This window comes from Chelonia mydas, chromosome 6, assembly GCF_015237465.2.
Source record: "Chelonia mydas isolate rCheMyd1 chromosome 6, rCheMyd1.pri.v2, whole genome shotgun sequence".
NCBI lineage: Eukaryota > Metazoa > Chordata > Testudines > Cheloniidae > Chelonia > Chelonia mydas.
In genome coordinates, this window is record NC_051246.2 from 84,874,791 (window position 1) to 84,886,917 (window position 12,127).

The following is a 12,127-nucleotide window of genomic DNA, read 5'->3' on the forward strand; positions in this document are numbered from 1 at the left end:
ACCAAATGTAAGGGAAAGCTGCCTGGTACAATCTGGTTTTCTCTAAAGGATCTTCCCTGATCCTCTGTGGCTACTGCTTAATTATCCCTGGATCTCATAAAAATACATCTGAAAAATAATTTTTAAAAAATGGAATGGTTTAATTTGCACCGACTAACAGAGATTTTCAAGAATTGCTCCAGGGCAGACAACATGTGGACTTCCATTCTTCTCCCTGACTTGCAAGGTCTTGGTTCTCATTCCCTTTTTAAATTTTATATGTTGATCAATGTGCTATACAGTCCTCTATATATTTTCAAGAACAAATACAAATTTTCCAGCAAAGGGCAGAGTAGCAGGGTGGCCTGCCCCTTTAAGGGCCAGAGGCCTAAGGCCAGCCAGCCCTGGTTACTGATCAGAGCTACTGAGAAGTAGAGTTGGGGAACAGGTGTTCCCTATAAGGAGCTTCAGAAAAGGGGTTGGGAGGAAGACTGCAGAAAGGGAGAGTTGCTTGTGGTAGTTCACAAGCTAGGTGGGAAGCCTTGGGAGTTATGGCTGAGCAGAAAGCCCAACTGGAAGTTTTGTTTTCCTTTGTGAGTTTGTGGTGGTTTGGACAGCAAATGGAGCTCAGTGGTAGGGGCTAAAGACTGATTGAAGATGATGCTGATAATTCCCCAGGCTGGTGAGTAAGGCTGCCAGTTTACAGGCAGTTTAAAACAAGACTGTTTGCCAAGTAATGAGCTAACATGGAGTTTGTTACAGGAGCAGAGCTTTGGTTGGGATTGTAAGCAAACATTTTTGTTTAGAAGGGAAAACATTAATGGATTCCTCATCACTTGGTCATGCCCTAAGTGAGAGCATACGCTCTGGGGACACAGCATTTACCTCAGACTGAGAGGGAAATGCTTTATGAGAGACTCATGTTGTAATACAGACAATGTGTCGCTAACAGATATTTGAAAAACTACTCGGCTGCACAGCAGACTCTGTTTTACTATAATTTGATTGGATAAAATCAAATTTTGTTACAACCCTACTATAAAGTGATTGGGGTAGGGGGAGGGGAAGAGAGAACTTGGGGAGGTAGGTGTACTGTACTTTTGATATCTTGTACTTTAATTGCATTGCACAGTAAGCAACAGCACTGATACATGTAAAGAGAAGAGTTTCTGAACATGCTGGAGCACTGCAGAATATTTGAGGCATGACTTTACTTAACTATTCTACATCTCAATAGCTACCAAGCTTTGATATTCACCTGTGGTATGACCACATTCACAAATTGCCTGTACATAGTACTATAACAAAGTTACTACTCTGGCAGATTAACTTTTCTTGGCTTGCAAACAGGTAGCCCCCAAAGGGCACGTGGCCGCTCTGATAGCGGAAGGATCCTTGGCTTGAAGTAATTTAAGACACAGTTCAGACGTGTATTTGCTCTTCTTGCCTCTTGGAGAGGAAGAAGTGTGATTGCAACACCAGTAGCATGAGATGAGGTATCTGTGCTCTTTTCAAGCAATAAACAGACCAGGACCTTGGGTTTAATGTGCTTTCATTATTCCAGGAGGACTGCCGGTTGGTGTTAGCTGACCAAGAATCAGACCATAAGGCCATGTAACAATAGTCTGTCTTCGGTTGATGAAGTTTCCTCTCATTAGGCTAGTGTTGTACACCAAAGCTCCCCCCAGGGAAGTTCCAATACTGGAAAAATTGGGGGAGAGAGTTATATGTATACGTTACCTGGTGGCCTTTTCTAAGTGGGAGGGGTGAGAACTTTCAAGGTTAGTTGCTACCGTAACGGTTGCATGGTGTAACTTTGCTTTTGTGCTAAAGGAATTTCATGGAGAGTGGTATTAGTTGTCTGTCAACCTAATTCTGTGCAGTGTTGTTGCAGCTGTATTGGTCCCAGGATATTAGAGTAAGTTTGTTTCTCTCTCACAAACAAAAGTTGGCTTGATAAAAGATCTTACCTCACCCACCTTGTTTCTTAAATTGATGACTGGTCGGGTTGTGGAAGACCACCAATGCTCTCATTGAACCCTCTTCTTTCCAAATTCGTTGAATGCAATGTTACTTCTAAAAGATTGTAAGTGCTCCTGCATATTGAGAATGTTAAGCTGAAACACACTCTCTAGTAAGTTGTATTAGCAGTGAATAGGACTAGACAGGATAGAACGTGACATGGGTTCTATTTCTCTGACTCTCTCTGTGGTCTTGGAAAAGTCACTTAACCTTTCTGCAAAAAGAACAGGAGTACTTGTGGCACCTTAGAGACTAACAAATTTATTAGAGCATAAGCTTTCATGGGCTACAGCTCACTTCATTGGATGCATAGAATGGAACGTATAGTAAGAAGATTTATATATATAAACACACACCCCATATACAGATAAGTTGGAAGTTGCCATACAAACTGTGAGAGGCTAATTAGTTGAGCTATTATCAGCAGGAGAGAAAAACTTTTGTAGTGATAATCAAGACGGTGCATTTAGACAGTTGACAAGAAGGTGTGAGGATACTTAACATAGGGAAATAGATTCAATATGTGTAATGACCCAGCCACTCCCAGTCTCTATTCAAACCCAAGTTAATGGTATCTAGTTTGCATATTAATTCAAGCTCAGCAGTTTCTTGTTGGAGTCTGTTTTTGAAGCTTTTCTGTTGCAAAATTGCCACCCTTAAATCTGTTACTGAGTGGCCAGAGAGGTTGAAGTGTTCTCCTACCGGTTTTTGAATGTTATGATTCCTGATGTCAGATTTGTGTTCATTTATTCTTTTGTGTAGAGATTGTCCGGTTTGGGCAATGTACATGGCAGAGGGGCATTGCTGGCACATGATGGCATATCACATTGGTAGATGTGCAGGTGAACGAGCCTCTGATAGCGTGGCTAATGTGATTAGGTCCTATGATGGTGTCACTTGAATAAATATGTGGCCAGAATTGGCATCGGGCTTTGTTGCAAGGATAGGTTCCTGGGTTAGTGTTTTTGTTGTGTGGTGTGTGGTTGCTGGAGAGTATTTGCTTCAGGTTGGGGGGCTGTCTGTAAGCGAGGACTGGCTTCCATTTTCCTAGCTATAAAATAGAAGATGATATTTCTCCTTCTTTGCAGTGTTTTCTCTGAGAAATAGAGCTAGGCGTTGTGTATATGATGCTAAACTGATCACAGCATAGATTTTTGCCAGCCAGTTGTAGAGAAGGTAGAAGAACTGGAACCAGGGGTGAAAGTGAGCTGGTACGGGCTGCTACTGCGTACCAGTAAGAACCTGCACCGGCCCGTACCCAGCCCACATTAAAGCGCTGCCGTCCTTGCCCCTTTTGCCTCCCCTGTTGGAGGCCCTGCTGGTAGGGTCTGTACCGGCAGGGCTGCCGACGGGGGGAGGGAAGGGGCAGCAATGTTAAAGCACTGCTGCGGCAAAGGACCCTGCAGCGCTTTAATGTCCCTGCCCTTTTTGCCCCCACCCTGGCCGCTGATGGGCGGGGGGGGGGGGGGAGCAAAGGGAGCAGCTGCTGGTGATTTAAAAGGGGCCGGCGATTTAAAAGGCCCAGGGCTCCGAATGCTGCTGCTGTGGTAGCGGCGTTCAGTGCCCTGGGCCTTTTAAATCAACACGGGAGCCCTGGGCAGCGTGAGCCAGGCAGCCTGGAAGGGTTGGCTGGGGGATGCTGACTGCCCCGCCCCTTCCAGGGGCCGGAGCCACCCCAGCCCATACTGGTAAGTGTCCTCAGTTACTTTCACCCCTGACTGGAGCCCAATTCCCTTTGCACATGCAGCTGCTAGTGACAATTTCACATCACTGGATCATTGAGCCATGAGAGAATTACTTAGAATCAAAGGAAGGAAAATGAGGGGCAAGGCAACTGCCTGAAGCCCCAAATCTGTTTGCAAGTAAAGGTGACTGATACTAATGCCGCTAAAGCCCCACCCCAAACCAAAAAACAACCTGGGTGACTTTTTGAGACCTAAGTAAAATGCCACTTGGTTTTTAATCATTATCAAGGTAAAGGTTGTGCGTGAGCAGACATTGTGTCTGGGCTGATTAAATTTTTATGTTGCAAAGTTCCCATTTATCTGAGGCTTTTTCTGGAATTTTAAAATCCTCTTATGCTGTGTTGAAGTACTGCAAAACTCAAGGTATATCAATAAACTGGGATTCTTGTGTGTTGCTCTTTCTTTTAGATCTATATACTAGTATTAAGTGAAAGTCTTTCACATGTGTAAAGTATATTGAACTATTTTTGATAGAGAAATTAGTTTATTGTACAGAGATAAATTTCTAGGGGATAAGTAAGTTATAAAAACATCCCAATAAAAGATTCCAGACTTTTTTTTTTTTTTTCTTTCACTGAAGCTGAAAATTATCTTTGGGAAAACCACTTTCAGACTTCTCAGCTTTAAGTGAAATTACAAACCTTACACAGCATTTAAATTTCCAAGCCAAAATTTATCTAGGACTGAATGTACAGCATATTCCTTAGAAAAGGAATGATCAAAACATTTACTCTTCAGTCTATGATCCATTGAGTCTATCACTAAACTAATACATATTTATGCCTCTTCTGATTTATTGCACAAACCATTATTTGTATAGTCTTTAAACTACCCCACTAGTAAAATTTAATCCTACAATGTAAATATTGAAGACAAATATTTGTACCAAAACACACCTAACCTTATATTTGGTGTCCATAACCATGATATTGTTTGCTCTTTGGCTTACTCTTGTGATGCCTATGTATTAGATGCCTCAATTCATATGTGTGTATGTGTTTGGGCAGAACTCTGATCTTACAATTAGATCCACCTGGGTGTCCTGCCTAGACCCAGCCCCATGCAGGATCCGGGTCATAGAAATGTGAGTGTAAGATTTATTTATTTTTTTATTTATATTATAAATAATATATTATTTATAAATAAAAAAATAAATAAAAGTTAAAAGAATGTTGAGTTTGCAAAGTCAATCGCTCACAAGTTAAGAAATGCCAGAAGTGTTGCATGTGGCCTGCTTGTGAATGTGCTATATGGTTTTAAATTAGATTAGTACTTTTATCCACAGGACTTCTATATCATTCAGAGCATAAAATGGACGTGGGGATGGATCAGGCTGTTGTCCATAAGACTCCTGCCTCATTTGGTGCAGAAGCTGGGAGGTGTGTTGTGAATGAGGCAGGATATTGCTGGAAGAGAAAAAGATGGTCTCATGGTTAATGCTACCCTAGAGAAATAGATTCTGTCCCTGCTTCTGCCACAGAGCTCTCTGTGGTGCCAGTCAAGTGGCTTAAACAAAACTTTCCCCTAACTGTGGGTCTGATTTGCAGAAGTTCTGAGCACTCTCAGCTGCCACTGAAGTTAATGGGAGCTGTGCTTTGAACATATAAAAAGCTACATAATGCTACCAAACCTTAAAAACACAGGTCCAAATTTTCTGAAATTAGCAGATATTTATCATTTTAATCTCTGTTCCTCATCTGTACAATGGGGCTAATACCCCCACTTCTTCTGGGGTGCTGTGAAAATAAATTCATGATTGTTTGTGGAAACACTCATTACAGTGAGTACTATAGAAATGCCCATGAGGAAATTAATAGTTCTGTCTTCAGAGCACGGTTTGAATTGTGACCACACATGAGATAATGATAAAATAAATATTAAATAGCTGCTTAATGATTGAGACTATCCATCTTGTGTAGTGAATGAGACAGGGGTTCTGTGGAAAAATAGCGTGTGATCATGTAATTAAAGAATATTATAATGCGTATACCCCAAAGGGTCAAAATTAAGGTTACACAGCAACAGCCTTGTACCCTGTCCCTGGTCCAGTTCTGCCTCTGCCTCACCCTAGGCAACTTGTACCAGTTCCATTCTTCTAGCTTACCCAGTCCCTATCTCCACTCCTCAGGCTTCTTATCCCAGGCCTAGTACCCATTCAGGTTAGTTGTCTGAGTTCCAATCTTGCCCCAGCAGTCTTTCCTCTCCCCCCTCACCACCTTCCAATCATAGTTCCTCATCCCCCTGTTATGTTCCTAGTTAAATTAAAAAGCATAAAATACTCTTTAAGGTTGCAACATAACAATACTTTCTTAGAAGCCAAATTCCCAGTAGACTGACTACACAAGATCCAAATCACATGCTTCATGCTCCCCTGCCTCCCACCCCTTAGCCTGCCAGCAGAACCAGAAAACTCTTATAAACTTCAAGTGATAGCTTGTAATTTTAATAATTTTTTTTAATACATCACACATACCTCCAGTCCTAGATTGAGACAAGCAGTCTGATGAATCTACTCCTTTGTCTACATTTGAATCAGTCAGCTGCTTCCTCCATGCTGCCTGGGTGCCTGCAGGAAGGTCACTGAGGTCACAAGAGAGACAGGTTCCACTACCTGGCCCCCCCCAGATCACTGTAGCTAGGAGCAGCCCTTAGCATCCAAGTCATTTTTGAGCCTCCATAGTCCTGGATTGGATGGAAGAGGCTCGGTTGCTGAAAGGGGACTGTGCGTGTACAGGGCTAATACTAGCAACTATGAGATACTTGAATATGCTCTGAGGATGGAATCTTTGGAGATTTTAGCTGGTGAGCCCCAGTAAGTCTCTACTGAGCATGCGTGAACTGTCGTTTTTTTCAAGGCTATAATATGGCCAGACTTAGAGCTTTTCATGGTGATAGTAAAAGACGCCTATTTCTGACAGAGCACTCCTGTGGTCCAATATTAAGTCCCTTCCCTGAAGCATGGGGTCACAAGAGCATTTCAAAGAAAGATCTCAAGAAACCAAAGAAAACAATTATCAAGGTAGCATAACAGAATCCTGAGCAGATGGACAGCAATGGGGATGTGTTTAGCAGCTGGACATTCTTTAGGTAACAATAGGAAAACTACAAAATTGCAAAGGGGCTGGATAAAAAGGAAATGAACAGCCATACTACTAACTGTAATGGGCAAAGGTTGCCATATGCTCCAACAGCATCTGGAAATGTCAGCAGCAGACCAGGAAGACCCATGTAAAATCCTAGAAGCACTCCAAAAGCATTTTCAACTCTCAAAAAATGTTGTGGTGAAAGGTCTCTTCAAAAAGTGTAATCAAGAATCTGGATAAACAGTAGATCAGTATATTACCAAAGTGTGAAATGGCTGACTCTTAAGATTTGACAAGACTTGCATAAGATGAACTAATCTGTGATATTAGTAATAAAGACGAAAGTGCTCAAATGAGAGTCTCAGAGAACCCATGCTAACCCTACCAAGGGTTACAGGCATTTACAAAGCTAGTGAATAAGTTCACATCCAAATGCAAAACATAAGTGGGCAGATGATACACTAAGTGAAAGCATGAAAACTGTAGAATCCTAGAAATACGGGGCTCAAAAGTCAACAAGTCCAGCCCCTTGCACTGAGGCAGGACCAAGTAAACCTAGACCATCCCTGGTCCAACTGTTCTTAAAAACCTCCAGTGACGGGTATTCCATAACCTCTTATGGTAGCCTGTTCCAGTGCTTTACTACCATCGTTGTTAGAAATTTTCTTCCTAATATCTAACCTAAATCTCCCTTGTTTGTAGATTAAGCCCATTACTATTTCTCCTACTTTCTGTTGACATAAGAGAACAATTGATCAGTCCTCTTTATAACAGCCCAGAACATATTTGAAGAATATCAGGTCCACCATTGGTCTTCTTTTCGCAAGACTAAAGATGCCCACTTTTAAATCTCTTTCACCATTGGCCAGGTTTTCTAAAGCTTTTATCATTTTTGTTGCTCTCCTCTGGACTCTCTCCAATTTGCCCCCATCTTTCCTAAGGTGTGGTGCCCAGAATTGGACACAGTACTCCAGCTGAGGCCTTATCTGTGCGGAGGAGAGCAGGACAATTACCACCATGTCTTACCTGTGACACTGCTGTTCAGACACCCCAGAATATTAGCCTTTTTTTGCATCTGTATCCCATTGTAGATGCGCACACGTTCAATTTGCGATCCGCTATAAGCCCTGAATCCTTTTAAGCAGTACTACCACCTAGCCAGTCACTTTGTTTTGTAGCTGTGCATTTGATGTTGTTTCCTTCCTAAGTAAAGTACTTTGCACTCGACTTTGGTCTGAAATCAGCCAGATGAAATTCAATAATTTTCCAATTTGTCAAATCTGACACCACTAGATATGCCCTCCCAATTGGATAGCAAACCATCGTTAACCAACTACTCTTTGAGTATGATGTCTCAACCAGTTGTGCATCCACCTTATATTCATCTAGACCACACTTCCCTAGTTTGCCTGTGAGAACTTCATGTAAGCCTGTGTCAAAAGTCTTACTAAAATTAAGATTATATCATGGCCTCTGCTTCCCTCACGTTAACAGGCATTAAATGCCTCCCTCCTTCTTGGTGTCACGTGTTATTGGCTCTTCTTCCCATCTAAGCAGAGGACCTGCACTTTCCCTCATCTTTCTTTTGCTCTTAATGTATTTATTGAACCTCTTAATTTTTTATGTCCCTTGCTGAGTGTCACTCATTTTGTCTTAGCCTTTGATTCCCCCCCCCCATGCTTGTACTTTTCTTTTGTATTCATCCTTAGCTGTTAGTCCTTAGTACTTTTTTGTAGGATTCCTTTTTGATTTTCATGTCGTGAAAGAACTCCTGATACAGCATCTTACGATTCTTTCTGGCTTTCCTTCACATCAGGATAGTTTGCAGTTGTGCCTCTAATACTGTGTCCTTGAGAAACTGCCAGCTCTCATGAACCCCCTTTTCCTCTTAAATTCTTTCCATGGTACCCACCAGTTCTGAGTTTGTTAAAGCCTGCTTTAAAAAAAAAAAAGTCCATTGTCCTTATTCTGCTGCTCTCGCTCCTTCTTTTCCTTAGATTTCATGATTCTCTCATTTTATGATCACTTTCACCCTGAGTTGCATTCCACCTTCAGTTTTGCTACCAGTTCTCTTTGTTGGTTAGAATCAAATCTAAAATGGCTGTCCGCCTGGTTACTTCCTCCACTTTCTTGAACAAAAAAGGTTTCCCTAATACATTCCTGGAATTTATTGAAAATGTTGTGCAAATATACAACCGCAAAGGAAATAAACAAAATACCAAGGAAACGGTGGGTACTGTAAAGAGAAGCATGAAAATACCCTGCCTATGAAGTCATTGTGCCAAAGGTTGTTCGTATGAAAAAGCAAAGGAAAAAAGCACATTACTTGGTTGCATATGCAATTAGGCAAAGCCATAATAAAATTGTACAATGCTAAGATCAGAATACCACTAGGACAGTGTAAATTAAAAGTATGCTAGGTGAAGTTTCAGATGGTATAGAACACACACAAGCTGCTGCTTTCAGCTAAAACAAGTGAGTTCATGAGTTAGATGTTTGTCACAGATTTACTAAGTCATACAACACACAAGTGAAACAGAACACCTATATAGAGCAGGTAATCCATAGTGGTATCCCTTTGGCAAAGTTACTAAAGGATTACTATGCTGATTTTGAAGGACTGGGATGTCTTCCAGGCATTTTACACTTGGGAAAATATATAAAACAATTTAGACATTACAGCCACCTATCTTGCAGAGTACTAATTTACATTAAGAGGAAACAAAAAATAATGGGAATAATAAAGAAAATGGAAGACTGGATCATTGCTAAAGCTGCAGACTCCACAAGTTGGATAAGCAACAAGGGAACCATTGAGAAGTTAGGCAAGCTGCACATTTGCATAGACCCAAGCAGCTTAAAGCAGTTGTAGGCATTTGGTAGTGAGCTTTCTAATAGAAGAAATTGGACCTTGCGTGGCAAAGGCTAAAATATCCTCCGTTCTTGATGTCAAAGATGGATATTAGCATGGGCTACTGGACAAGGAAAGCAGCTACAGCACCTCACTTTTGAAACCGCAGGTAAGGTACAGGTGGTTCGGAGTTCTGTTTTGAGATCAAACCTTCTCTAGGAGAATACCAATGCTGCCACTGCCAGCAAAACGTACTAATGGGACATGCTAGGATTAGGGTCCTAGCCGAAGATGTTCTGGTGTACGGACACACAGTGCGGCAGAAGCTGTGGCAAATCATGACCACAACCTCCGCTCTGTGCTAGAAAGAGCCAAGGAAGTAAATAAATCCAAAGAGCTACAACCTGACCTGAAAATGTAAAATCAATACAGCAGATGCCTGCACCCAAAGATATTAAATTACTTCAGAGACTACTAGGATTTGTAAATGATCTGTCAATTTCTTGCAAGGCTCTCAGATGTATGTGACCCCCCCTGAGGCGATTGGTGCACAAAGGTCCAATGTAGACATGGTTACCTCAACATGATGCAGCTATTATGCACCTCCCTCCTGAAATACTATGATGTAAACAAAGAGGCAATTATACAATGCAGTGCCAGTGAGACAGGGCTTGGGGTACCACTTCTGCAAAAGGAACAGTTAGTAGCTTTTGTGTTGAGGTCTTTCTCGCCAACTGAACAAAGATATGCCCCAGTTGAATGTCTTGCAGTCAAAGGAATGTCTTGCAGTAGTGTTTGTATGTGAAAAGTTCTACCAGTATGCTGAAAGGTGAGAAATGATTCTAGTAGAAAGTGACAACAGTACACCACTGGAGCATTTTTAAAGTAACAAACACTGCTAGTGGCTCCAAAACACCTTCAGCCCAGGTTACTCCAGATGCAACAGTACAATTTAGATGCTACAGGACAGGGACTGAGATGTACATAGGGGACAGCTTATGCAAAGCAGCCTTGCAGCATGGAAATACAGCAACTTTGAAGATAAGGTCCTCACTCTCTGAAAGAAACACAGAAGATACTGGAAGACCTAAAATCAGAAACCAAGCCAGTTATGTGTCTGTTCCAAGGAAGGACCTAAAACAATTGGAGAACAAACTATGCAAGACCAAAACTTAAAGGGCTCAAATCCATCGTTCTATCAGGGCTGAGAGAAGCCCCACCCACCCCTCAAGAATCCTGGAACTACTGAGATGAGCATACAAGATCGCGTCACATATAAAGGCAGTTGAATCAATATGAATGAGTATGAATTGCCATGGTGAATGACAATGGATAATCATTGGGCCAGGGAAAAAGAGTGAGGAGGGTGCTGTAACTAAGATGCAAGAGACCCAAGTTCAAGTTTCTGTTCTGATGACTATTTGTACAAATTGGAATAGCTTCAAGAGGACAGTTTGAAAGAGCCCTGTCAGAATATTCTCTAGCCTAGTGACCAGGACACGCTCTCCTGCAATGTGGGAGACCCAAGTCCAAATCCCTTCTCCACATCCGGCCGGAGGGGGGGAATTGAAATTGCATCTCCCACATCCCAGATGAGTGCCCTAGTCTTTGGCTAAAGTTTATTAGGGAGCCGCTGCTGCCACAGTCACAATTACTACTGCTACTTGCTGTTGCCGTTTTGTGAATCCTTTGCTTGTTTTTGTTAGTGTCAAAGTCAAAACACTTAGTTTCACCTTTACCAAAATGGTTCAATTTGTGTTTACTTTTTGATTTACCAAAAACCTCATTTTGTTTGACCTCAAATTATTTTATTTTTTAAACTGCCAGTGAACAAAAAAATTCATTTTCCCAGCTAGATACATTACCATGAACACTAAAAACTGCTTAATTTTTGCCAACTCCAAATAAATCTGAATAGAGATACTATGATAGATAGCTTCCCAATAGGCGACTCTATAGTGTGATTGTCTAGGAGCATAGAGAACTCTACTTTCTGGAAGTGCTTGATGGGAGACCAGTGTTTGTGGAGGAAGGAATAGTGCAATATTCAGGGCTTTATCTTGGCTTGCTCTCTTAATGCTTGAACAGTGAATACTTACACCATCCCTCACAGGGAAACTATATGTGTGACCTGATCACATGTAGGAGCTGTGAAGGGGTGGAGCATACTCAGTTGATCTGTGTGGATGGTGCATGTGCAGTCCAGTGAACAGTAGGCGGTGTGAGAAGCTCAAGCATACTCAGCAAGGACAGAATTTTTCAGAGATTTGAGCTGTTAACCTCTAAAAAGTCACTACTGAGCATGTGAAACTGCAGTTTTTCAAAGGCTTCTAACTTGGCCAAATGTGGGCAGATTTTCACAGGGATGGTAAATGACTCAGGCTATCCCTAGGCAAATCTAAAGTATCTCCTCCAAAGCATGAAAATGGTAGAGCATTTCAAATAAA

At 41.7% G+C, this 12,127-nt stretch overlaps 1 protein-coding gene across 1 annotated transcript in view; it reads left to right on the plus strand.

The window, feature by feature from the left end:
- The first annotated feature begins 476 nt into the window (after window positions 1-476).
- The window catches only part of AKAP6 (A-kinase anchoring protein 6), a 413,166-nt gene continuing 401,515 nt past the window's right edge, over window positions 477-12,127 (plus strand). Inside the window, exon 1 of the mRNA XM_037900577.2 lies at window positions 477-661. The gene's annotated coding sequence lies outside the window, so the exon portion shown is untranslated. The remainder of the gene's footprint in view (window positions 662-12,127) is intronic.